Consider the following 13,386-nt stretch of genomic DNA (forward strand, 5'->3'; position numbering starts at 1 on the left):
AGCTGCAAATTTTGTCTGCTTCCACCTGCCATGTGATGTGAAAGGGGCCTCATGACTTTTCACAATTAGAAGATTTGGTGGGAGATAATGGTCAAATGAACTACATGAGCCTTAGTTTACAGATGTACTTTTTAGAATTTCTCAAATCTGTATTCCTCTCCAAGTAATCTCAGGCAGACTGGCTAATCTTGAGATTAGGACTAATTATGATGAAAGCAATTAATACCTGAGTAATTAAGGTGGGCATTTGAGAAAAAGTGTCACTTCTTGATTATCATAACAATGTAGCCCACCCGAGGTCATTGAAGAAGGTAGACCCCCTGATAGACTAACAGCGCGTGATTTTTTTTTTTTACCAGGTTTAAAGGGGTTATCCGGGTTTAAAAATTAGGGGCTAGTTAAACATAATAAACATGTACTTACCTCCTCCGGCGCCGCCGATGTCCCGTGCCGCGGTCCCTTCGATCCGTGCCCCTGTTTGTTTACAGGGGCACGGAAGCCGCGCACAGGGAGCTTCCGGTCCGCGATGTGGCCGGCTCCTCCCATCCGCCCCTCCTATCTCTCAGCGTTGTAAGCGCTGGGAGATGGTGCGCATGGGAGCTTCCGGCCGGCCGGAAGCTCCCTGTGCGCCCTTGGGCTGAAACTGGCGCACGGAGAAGACGGGCCGCGGCGCGGGACATCGGCAGCACCGGAGGAGGTAAGTACATGTTTATTGTGTTTAAATAGCCCTCCCCAGCCCGGCCATAAGAAATTTTTTAAACCCGGATAACCCCTTTAACTTTATGTCAACATGTACATTAAAGGGGTTGGCCACTTTTCAATAAATCTGTTCCATTAGACATGTCTTATATATGCACCTGTAATTTTGCCTCGTGTGAGAGCTTCAGCCTTTCCCTGTTCTCACCATGCTGCCCTCTGCATGTACACAACTTCTGGTCTTCTCACTGGTCTGGTCTTAGTGGCACTGGACAGACACAGGAAGAGGGGAGGGAGAAGAGCATAATCTCCTGATACATCCCCTCCTATCCATCAGTGCTCAGACACTTGAAGTAAAATCTACAGAAAGTTTGTAGACAGCACTAAAGTAAATAGCAGGAATGCTGATTCACTTGATAAACACTCAAGGATTATTATTAAGACTGTAAAGGTACAGGTAAAGGTATAAACTTTAAAGAGTATGTCCAGTAAAACAAATTCTATTTACATTTGTGCTACATTCATTGCTTTGTTTTCGCTGCTCCCGTTTCCGGCTGTATTCCACTTCCACATAAGAGAGGTGCCCCGGAAGAAGCTGGGATTTGGTTGTTAGCTTTTTTAATGGAGGAAGAGTTTTAGATCGTGAGTACACTACAATAAAGAATATTTCATTCTATCCTATGGGTTATGCTATAAAAATTCCACAGTGTGAACAGTGTTCTACTTTCTTCATCGGATAGTTGATGACAGAATAAATACGTGTTGCTGCTGCTAACCCTATACGGTATTTGGTGTTTGTAGCTGCGGCTCTGGTGGTTTGTATTATTCTACCAAGCGGTGACCGTCTCGACTGCTAATGCAGGTCTGGTAATAATTTCTTTACAGTTTGTTAATTATTTTTCTAACATGCGATTATTCCGGGAAGATCCGTGAAACGTTGCATTATTTGTTTGTTCATTTTTGGTCCATTGCTTTTTGGGTAAGCAAGACAAAAACAGAAGCAGAAAGAAGACTTTGTTCTATTGACCCTCCCCAGTAATCCCCAGACCTTACTGCTTGCTGGCAGTAAATAACAATATTCTCCTCTTGTAGAAGTCTAAAAGCAGTTTTGCGCTATTCCTGCTCTCACAGCTGAGAGTGCGCCAAAGGGTAATCTACCTGCCTCTGTACTGGGGTCTCACAGGAAACCATTATACACTGTAGGAGTAATAGGGGCCTCATACTGTGTAGGTCTAGTAAGGGGGCATAATAAAGTATAGGGACCATGAAAACGGTTATGTATTGGCAGAGCTGAATCTAAACTCTCTGCTGCCTGAAGCAAACTTTACAATGGCGACACCTCCGCCTCCTCAAGAAGAAATATACCAGTGGGTTCTCCAGGCAGAGTCTCACACCGATACTGACATCGGGTGTGAAAAGACACTATTTTTGGGTGCCAGGTCCTGATTTATATCAGGTGACAGTCCCCCTGATGCTGCCCCCATCTTTCTTCAAGTGGTGCTACCTGAGGCAAGAGGCTCAACTCTCCTTATGGATGGTCCCATGTGTAAGGGGAATAATTATATTCCACAGGGCTTTACAGATCATGGGGTATGTATACATAAAAATATGAAATTACACAGCAAAAACATAGATGAAACGACAGAAATGAGGGCCCTGATCACTAGAATCTATTAAAACCTTCTGTGCTTCACCTTCACCAATCAAAGGGCCTGCAGTCTTGTACAGTGGGTACAGAAAGTATTCAGACCCCTTTAAAGGAAACCTACCATTTAGAATGGTAGGTGTAAGCTGTAAGTACCGAGCACCAGCTCAGGGTGAGCTGGTGCTCTAAAGTTTATAAAGTGTTAAAACCGCAATACCGCGGTTTATAACACTAACAAAACTAAGCACCGGCACCAGCTCACCCTGAGCTGGTGCTCGGTACTTACAGCTTACCCCTGCCATTCTAAGTGGTAGGTTTCCTTTAAATTTTTCATTTTGTTTCATTGCAATCATTTTGTAAGTTCTTTGTTTTGCTCATTGATGTGCACTCTGCTCCCCAACTTGACAGAAAAAAACAGAAATGTAGATTTTTTTTTAACAAGAAAAACTGAAATATCACATAGTCATGAGTATTCAGACCCTTTGCTGTGACCCACATATTCAACTCACTGTCCATTTCCTTCTGATCCTCCTTGAAATGGTTCTACTCCTGCACTGGAGTCCAGATGTGTTTAATTAAATTGATTGGACTTGATTAGGAAAGGCACAAACCTGTCTATATAAGACCTCACACCTCACAGTGCTTGTCAGAGAACATGAGAATCATGAGGTCTTAGGAACTGCCCAAGGAGCTTAGAGAAAGAATTGTGGCAAGCCACAGATCTGACCATGGTTGCAAAATAATTTCTGCAGCACTCAAGATTCCTAAGAGCACAGTAAAAACCATACTACTGTGTGTAACTACAAAGTGTTATTATTGTGCCGGGCTAAAGGAGCCTCTGACTGACTGTGACTGTTAATAAATGGTTTTATATTGGTGCCCCACTTTTAGTTTGACCAGGGCCCCACTTTGTCTACAACTTGCCCTGGAAATAGTAGATCTGTGGAATTTACAGGATTATAAATCACTATGATTCTGTAAGTTTAGGTCCGATGGCCTTAAACAGATCGGGCATTAATATATCTACCTGAAGGCTACCTAAAGTCTCAATATACAGGCAGTCCCTGGGTTACATACAAGATAGGGTCTGTAGGTTTGTATGTAAGTCAGAACTGTATACTTTGGCTGTAATCCCAGCCAGAACTTTTTTGGTCTCTGTGACAATTGGATTTTAAAAATGTTGGGTTGTCATAAGAATCAGGATTAACAATAAAGCTTCATTACAGACACCTGTGATAACTGTTATAGCTGTTTATTGTAGCCTAAGGATAAAGTACAGTAAATTACCAACATCCAGAGGTCCGTTTGTAACTAGGGGTTGTATGTAAGTCGAGCGTTCTTAAGTAGGGGACCGCCTGTACTTTTGAGGGACTCCATAAATGTGTCAGGAGTTGCCTGTAATGTGACAAACAGACCTGTAGGTGGCAGTAGTATCATACAGATGATACAGACAACCACAAGCCTCTGTGTACAAGAATCATTGTTTATGAATACATATGTTTTGGGGCAGATTGAAATGGTAAATGACATTAAAAGTCATGGCTACTAATATGTAATAAAAGGTTTGGGTTCTTCAGTGATGGATACTGTAAAATAAAAAAATGATTCTGCTATGGAGGACCCGTTCTATGCTTATGCTATGAATATCTTCTCCCCTTGGCTCCTGTATCATGGTAACTGCTAGTTACTGTCTGTATCAGTGGCGTAACTAGAAGCTGATGGGCCCCAGTGCAAAGTCTGTGCCAGGCCCCCGACTATAATGTATGGTTTATAGTAATAGTCTATAATATTACTATACTAATAGTAAAAGTGGGACCATAAGGGCCCCCTAAGCCTCTTGGGCCCAGGTGCATTCGCAACCTCTGCACCCCCTAAAGTTACGCCCCTGGTATGTATGCAGAGTCGCCAACGGTGACATCACATTGATGATGGGCGTCTGCAGCAGTGATGTCATGACTGTAGCCCTGGTGGGCAAGGAGTTATAAAAGCCCCTTTGCTTCATAAGAATATAAAAGCATTGTACATAGCATAGGGGAGGTAGTGGGGTCTGTTAGACATTTTGCACTGGTTCCCAAGAGGCTCAAGTTACACATCTAAAGAGCACCCAGACACAATGTGATGTACCCATATGTCTGGTAGTTTGGTAATGAGGGCACAAGGGAGAAAGGCAGAGAAACAAGTACTGATGCAATATTGGTAGAGCCTCGGCTATCAACATCATTAGTATGGGCTGGTTTTAATGTCAACAGTGAACTCATTGTCCATATTATGAGCGCATCACCTAGCTCTCTCGCGGTTCACCTGAAGCAAATCATATGGTATAGAGCACTGTGCAAAAGTTGTAGGCAGGTAAAAATGCAGCAAAGCACAAATCTAAGTGTTAAAAGTTAATAAAAAAATATAAAAAGAGAAATCTATATCTAAGGTCATCAGTATCACCCAGGTAGATGTTCACATAGCTTTTAAAGGAACTCGGCAGGAAGGTTGTTCCAAGCATCTTGGAAAACTAAGCAGAGAACTGGATCTAGGATTGTTCAAATTGCTCTGTCTCTGTACATAATCCAATACTTTCATGTTGATATCAGGGCTCTGTGAGGTTGTCTCATCACTTTTCAAAAGATAGTTATGACATTGGCTGAATGTTAGGGATTATTGTCCTGTTGAGGAATACAGATCTGTATATATGGTACAAAGATTTTCCAACAGATACTTCTGATAAATGAAAATTAATGTATTCAGTACATGGATTCTCAACTACATGTATTGGGGCACATTAACTTACCCGTTCCTTGGAGTTCACAGAAAGTGCATTGTCCGATGATAATGTAGTCTGCCGCGATTCACTAAGATTGTGCGCCCGATATCCTGCAGGTCCGCCGGAGTTCACCTTCTTCTTCCTGGTGCATGTAAGTGCATTGTCTTGCGACACAATTTGAAAGTTAAATCCCGCGCTAAGTCCGAATCAGTCAATTCGTCCGACGGCCGCGCTCCCCGATTTCTGTCACATGAAAGCCAATGCACTGCACCAAAATGTGATCATGTGCAAAACAATCCCAGTGCAGACACCTGTTAAATACCTGTCAAAGCTGCGCAAATCCCGAAACCGCGAACAGACTGACGAAGTGCGATCCGCAACCCTTAGTAAATAAGCCCCATTGTATTTAGAAATGAAATAGTCCTGCATTTACAATCCTTTGTTCTCATTTCAGGAAATAAATGTTATTGTTTGTGTGATGAAAAGATTTTTACAATTTTCCAATATACAATTCCTTATAATATTCTAGATCTCTGCTTGCTGTCATTCTATAGGAAGCTTCATTGTTTATTTCCAGTGGAGAGAAATCTGACCATGGTGACACAGATGCACGGCTCGTTATATCACAGAAAGTAATCAGAGCTGTGTGATATAACGAGCCGTGCACCTGTGTGACCAGGGACAGATTTCTGTCCACTGGAAATAAACAATGAAGCTTTCTATAGAAGGACAGCAAGCAGAGATCTAGAAAACTGTGAGGAATTGATACAGAAAGTATATTGGAATATTGTAGAATTTTTATCTTACAAACAATAACATTCATTTGACAAAATGGGAACACCCCTTTAAGACTGTTCCCCTGTTATAATAGTCAGTGCATGGTGTGAGTATGGTGAGTGTATGGTTTCCCTCTCCCGGCACACAGGCTTTTGTGTTGTGGGTGATGGCACTCGGTAACTTCCAGCTGGAGCTGTGTGGATACAGTTTTGCAGATCTGATTATGTCATGGCTGATACACACAAGAGAGCAGAAGAAAAAACACATTCACTAAGCATTTGCTCTCGAGTCTCAGGGACGTTAATCTCCCAGGACCCTTGGTGGGGGATTTGAGGAGGCGTATACAATCTATACAATAGTTCCCTATCATGTAATGTTGTACGGAAAAATCTTTGATCTTCTCAGCATGTATCAGATACTGTGTGAGATTTGTCGTGAGGATCTATTAAGCCCTTCCCTTCAGAATTCTGGTGTCAAAGTTGAAAAGCACATTTACTTAGAACAGTGCAGTGTGCCTGTGTATAGTGCAGGGGGCGCCAGATTCAGGATTTCTGGCGTATGTTCTTCATGAATCCAGCACCCCCTGCACTTCCCCTGACAGAGTGCACCAACTTTTTTTGGTGCACCATTAACAAGGGGCGTGTAACACAATTCTTTCACACTTTGCATATTAAATCTGTTACATGCTCCGACTGAGCACCGGAACCCCCATTCAGTGCAGAAATTTGTGTCACATGAAGAATAGTGCCATGTTTATGATGCCCGTGCTGGTGTGTTACTAGAAATCCCTCTTTCCAGCAAACAGAGGTTAGACAATTCATACCACAAAAATCATACAGAGACCATCACTCCTGTGCTGGCTGGGGATGGGAAAATATTGGGGCTTATTTGTTAAGGATCCGCGCACGCACTTTCGTTGGTTTTCCAAGGTTTTCGCCGATTGCACGGCTTTGACAGGTATATAACAGGTGTGTGCGCTGGGATTGTGTCGCACACAATCAGTTTTTGGTGCAGGAGGAGAGGATGAACGCTGCTCAACCCCACCCCTCTCCATAGCAATAAATGGTTGCAGCGTATGCACCATTTGCTTTGTTTTTCCTTAGCGAATGGCGCTTTATACCGGGCTCATGTACATTCTGTACTGTGAACATTCAGCTCTTCAACTGTAAACTTATGCCCAAATCTCTGCACTAGAGAGATACTCCAACCAAGGAGAAACACTCAAGAGCCTCATAACTGGTACTTCAAGTCCTTTTCTATCTGGAGGTGACTCGATTCTTAATAACACAAGTTTCCATTACAGTTTCCTGCTCGAAATGATGTTTAAATTTGTAAAAACCCTTGAACTTTTTAGGCCAAGGCTGTAAATAAAGAGAAAGATTTGGCCTTTTGTGAACATTTCTATTTCCTATAAATGTATACTGGACCATACATAGAAATTGGAGGGCAATAGATCAAAATGAAGCCCCCTATAGTGAAGCCACATTCTTCCATCCAGAACACCAAGACTCAGTGGGGGTCATTTATCATCGCCTTTCAAACAGAAAACTGCCGTAATTTTTTTCACTTGCTGCTCCTCTTGTCGGCACCAATTTTGGAGGGTTTCCGACACTCACCACTGTTTTGGGCGCAAAATTGTCGCGGCTTGTGAATCCAACACTTTTCTAGCGCTTCTATTTTTTTGACTGGTTTTGTGGCAAAATTTCGGCGCACAAATAGAGCAGCTAAAATCTGGTCTAGGGAGTTGTCTTTCTCCTTCATGAATATGGAGACAGTTCTTAATCTTTTGGTTTGTGCTCCATATCATTAATCATTAATCAAAAACATTAGACCGAAAAATACAGCACGTTTTCAGACCCATCCTGAGCCCAAATTCTTAGAGTCCCACAATGTTGCTTCATTCATTGACCTTTAGATGATTTTTGATCAAATGTATCTTCCTCTCAGTTTGGTTGACTGCATTTTCACTATAGAGCGAAGTTTTTTGAACTATCAATAATTCCAAAATATATATTAACATAAATAATTTATAAACAAAAACTCCATCTCATCACCCTAAAAATAAGCTGCAATGTAGGTACATTGACAAAAAATTTGAAAGTTAACACAAAATCAAATGATTTCTTTTAAAGGAAATCTACAATCAGAAATCTGCAGGTAGATTGCCCAGGCTAATGTGATCCTCAATCAGTTCTTTATTACTTTATGCATGACCACCGGCACCTGCAATTAATTTTGCTTTAAAAATGGATTTTACTGTATGAATTTTAATAAAACATAAAAATACCATATTGTTATTATTAAGGTATAAATGTGAAATGTTATAGTGAAGGTTGTTACAAATGTTATAATAAAAATAACAAGGCCAGAATTATAATTTTTATTCTTCATCCACACAGAAGGGTTTAATAATAGTTTTATGTGCCTCAAATATGGTGCCATTCAAAGACTGAAACTGGTTCTGCAAAAAACAACCCCTCAGACAGTGGCGGCAGCAGAAAAATGTAAAATTTTTGGGACTAGGAAGAACCATGAAAAAATGTAGGAATGTAAGTGGTCATTAAAGGGGTTATCCGGGTATACAAATTTACTTAGGGCAGTTCTGGGGTGGGCTATTTAAAAATAACAAACGTGTACTTACCTCCTTTGTTGCCACTGATGTCCCACGCCGCGGTTCTTCTCATTTGTGCGCCGGTTTGTTCACGGGTGCACAGGGAAGCTCCCATCCGACACCATCTCCCAGCGCTTACAATGCTAAGAGATAGGGACGGATGGGAGGAGCCGGCCACATCGCAGACCGGAAGCTCCCTGTGCGGCACTGTAAACAAACAGAGGCACGACTCAGACGGACCTTGGCGCTGGACATCAGCAGCACCGGAGAAGGTAAATACACGTTTGTTATTTTTAAATAGCCCATCCCAGTCTGGCCCTAATAAATTTGTATCAGGATAACCCCTTTAAAGGAAACCTACCATGAGGAATCTGTGATCAGAAGTAGATCTGATGGTAGATCCCTCCTGTCTGCCTCTGCCCTAATCTGTAATTTAATAATCCTGAAAACTAACCTAACTTGTTAAAAACTTTATTTTAGTAATATGTAAATTAACTTCTGAGGCTACTGGGGTCTGGGCGGGCACTGGGAGCTAAGGCTAATCCACGCCCCAGTAGCCTCTGTAGTTAATTTGCATATTACTAAAATAAAGTTTTTAACAAGTTATGTTAGATTCCAGGATAATTAAATTACAGATAAGGGCAGAGGCAGATAGGAGGAATCTACCATCAGATCTACTTCTGATCATAGATTCCTCAAGGTAGGTTTCCTTTAAGATGAAAATAGTCAAAGGGTTAAACTACACTGATTGTATAGATCCAAGCTATGGATGATCCTGCATCAGTAGAATCTCTGCTCTACTATTCAGACCAGAGTTGTGGTTTGAGGCGCACACAGACATCATTTTAATTGGAGCCTCATATTAAATTCTTATCATAGGAATATGGAGATTAGTTATGGGCCCATCAAATCACAAAGGGCTAGTGCAACGTGTAGGTTATAAGAATCATAAGAATTTAGGTGGTTTGCTCCCAGACGTAATTGGATCGCTCCAATAAGGTAACTCACTATGCAATACATCAGCAGGCTGTGTTCTGAAATCTTACAAATTATATAAATATAGACATATGTAGTAATTTAAAAAATCATGTAAAATGGATACAACGCAGTATCTGAAAAGATACATAATAATTGTTCTGATGCTTTTTGCCGTTCAGTGTAAACATCTCTTATTTCTGACAAATGGATAAACATTTACTGAGGAAATTCAATAACCAAAAGGAAACATTAGGAAATATTAGCTGTTATTACATAGATTTTTTTCTCTCCATTGCTTCTAAAATTCTGTCAGTTTGGGCCCAGGATAAAACACTGAGTGATGTAACAAGAGCTTCCTCCTTCATGAAATAGGTGAATAGTGTAATCTTTACTTTTTCTCTCGAAAACTTCAACATCAGTCTCCAACGCTTTGGGGCTTATTTGCTAAGGGGCCGCGGATTGCATTTCCGTCGGGTTTTCCGGTGTTTTTGGGGATCTCGCCGCTGTGACAGGTATTTATAAGGGGATAGTAGCACACACGGCTTTCATGCGACACAAATCGGAAGGGGCGTGCCGTCGGACGATCCGACTGATTTGGACTGAGCGTGGGATTTAACTTTAAAATTGTGTCGCAAGACAATGCACTTACATGCACCAGGAAGAAGAAGGTGAACTCCGGCGGACCTGAGCGGGGAAGTGACAGATGCAGGATATCGGACCCTTAGTAAATAAGCCCCAATATGTCTCACCCTCACCCTGCTCTCTCCCTCCTCTTTCTGCCTGTGTAATCTGGAAGGGGGGGGGGCTGCTCGCCTGCTCTGCTCATTGTAACAGCCTGTGAAGCTGCAGCAGAGAGGAGATTTGAAAACACCCACCAGAGCCGTTCTGACTCATTAGCATAATTATAAAAGCTGATTTTAGAAGAAAGGAAGCCATGGATAACAAATATAAGAAGATAACCACAGTCATGGTGCCTGGTTCTATAAGTAAGTGTCCCTGGTTTATCATGATAAATTTTGAAAGTAGATTTCTTTTAAATAACTGATTCCACTGAAATGGGGGCTTCAATTACCTTTCTGTAATGTGTATGAGTGATGATGGTCTCCTGACATCTCCTTCATATATATTCTGCACATATAACATACACTGGGATCTTTTTACCAATTCCCCGGTCAGAACATGCAGTTCTTTCCCAGCTTCACATGTGAATTATTAGGATAATACTTTCTATCTACACACTTAGTGACTCCCAGCCGTGTAGAGGATCTTTTACACATATGGTTAACACTGAAATATCGGTGCTACGAGTAAACCGGGAAATGATTGAAACCAATCATGTTACCTAGCAACCAAGTAACTGTTACTGTTTAACCGGTTCTGCAACCAATCCCCCAACTCGGAGAATAAAACCACAGGAACGGGTTTAACGGCTGATCTCTCCTATTCTGATGATGGGGCAGGTTAAGCTCCTCTCATTAAAGGGTTAAGCCACACATAATCATTTCTTAAAACCAAGTTATCTAGTTTCCAAAAGTAGAGGAAGAAGGCATAAGGAAACATAGGCACACATAGGCTGCAGTTACCCCTCCCCTGGGACTCGCCACATGCTACTGTAATGTTATGTAAAATAAACTTATATAAAGTACTGAAATGATTCAGAATGCTAACAAATGCATTTTTAAAATCACTTTAAACTCCCTCATGATAAGTTGAGGGTTAAGTTGGTGTTCCAGGCGCTGCTCCATCCATTGTATAATGATAGTGTCATAGTATAAATATAAGGCTGGAAAAAGACACTAGCCCATCAAGTCCAACCTTTAGTGTCTGCTATTGCATCTAAGGCTCAATTCACACTTGTTTTAGGGGTTACCATTAAAATCTCCATTTTAGGAGAGTTCAACGTAAACCTAAAAACAGAAGTTGAATGGAAAGTCTCCATTCACTTTGCATTTCCCATTGAAGTTGTCTTCATTTACAATTCCGTTAAAATAGCGGATAATGATGCTGGCGGCTGCGCTATTTTATCGCTATTTCATAACCATTGGAGGATGCAGAACCTGTAGGATGCAAGTGTGAACTTGGCCTAAGTCTCCCATATACTATTATTGGTCTTAGCTGCAAAGAGATGCAATCGGCTTTTCTTATAATTTCTACGCAACGTTAACATTTTATTACGTAATATAAATTGTACATCATTCATTTTTGGAGGGGGGTTAGATAAATTCTTTAGATGAGATTTTGAACTCTATAAAATCATTTACTTTGCTAATTGAAGACTACTTCTCCTTTAAGAAGGCAATAAAAATGTTGATCTTATGTAGATTCAGTGAATAATAAATCTGTCCAGTTCTCAGAACAGCTGCGTGTAACTTTATGCTGTGCTGCATGTAATCCGAGGATATAACGTATGGGGGGTATTTTATATCGTCCCATCTATTCACCGGGGGCTTTTCCTGCCATATAATATAGTGTGGAGATCCAGATCCATGTGTTGTATGCACTCAGTGTTGGCACAGCAGCGTACAGCAGGGCTTGGCTTCCCTATGTGCGGATGATGTATTGCCTCACTGTTCTGGCCCGCTTGCAGGAAACATGGATAATTAACATATTAACTAACGGAGATTTAATCAGAAAGGAATGTATCATGAGGTCACCTGAGAGAGGTAGGCTACACAGCTGCTCTTCCAGGAATAACATTGTAATCTATGGAAATGTGCTGGATATATTCCGGGACATAACTAGAAGCTCCTGGGTCACAGTGTGGGGCACTGTTTTAAAAAAAATATATAATAAGGAGGGCACTGTGTAACTAAGGGGGCACAATGTTAACATTTTTATGCATTACACTCAACAACAAAACACCTAAAGCTAATCACTTATTTACATATACCCAAAGCTGGTGACAATAAGAAAACGAATTGCTCTTGTAAAAACCAAGCCCTAATATAGCAACTCTTTGGTAAAAACAAATAAATACCAAATAATCTGGTACATAGATAGCAGTATGTCAATCTTGATTACCTATATCCTGCTATCCTCCTCAGTTTAGCCTATTCCTACAGTACCTGTGTATCCTGGTTGTGCTGATTGTCCTTGTGAGTCTGTAGAGTTGCATACGGGATGGTTTAACAGAGTGAATGAGGTGAGCTGACAGGAGAGATGAGTCTATGCTGCTTTGTCGATACAATAGTCTCCTACACACAGTGGTAAAATGTCTCCATTGTTTTCTATCCTATCCTCCATCCCAGTCTGTGATTCTGCTGAACTTTCTCTGGCTCTCTCTGTACCTCAAGCTATGTCATACACTCCTCTGCAGCCCCCTCTCCCACCTCACAGGTGTACGGCTCCTTAAAACAAAAAAACTGTTATACTAACAAGCCATGCACCTGTGTTACATCACATGACCAGGGATATAACATGTTGTGCACCTGTGTGACATCACATGACCAGGGATATAACATTGTGCACCTCTGTGACATCACATGACATGGGATATAACATCTTGTGCACCTGTGTGACATCACATGACCAGGGATATAACATGTTGTGCACCTGTGTGTGACATCACATGACCAGGGACCGTTTTCAATCCACAGGAAGTAAACAGTGAAGCTTCCTGTTGAATGACATCAAGCAGAGATCTAGGAAATCAAGAGGAATTGCTACAGAAAGTTTATTGGAAAATTGTACAACTTTTCATTACACAAACAATATCAACTATTTGCTGAAAGTGGAAAACACCTTTATTGAGAAAAATCAATTGATAACCGGCATTCTAAACTGGCTTCAGGGCAGATACAGCAAGAGGTTACTCTATGGCCACTGCTGCTGAAGAGGGTTTCTGACATGTAGCTTCAGTAATGGCAGCTGTCATAACATGGGTGTCTTCCATTTTGAGAATCACATATGATAATTCAGTAAAAA

The sequence above is a fragment of the Engystomops pustulosus genome, chromosome 2 (genome assembly GCF_040894005.1).
Source record: "Engystomops pustulosus chromosome 2, aEngPut4.maternal, whole genome shotgun sequence".
NCBI classification, from domain to species: domain Eukaryota; kingdom Metazoa; phylum Chordata; class Amphibia; order Anura; family Leptodactylidae; genus Engystomops; species Engystomops pustulosus.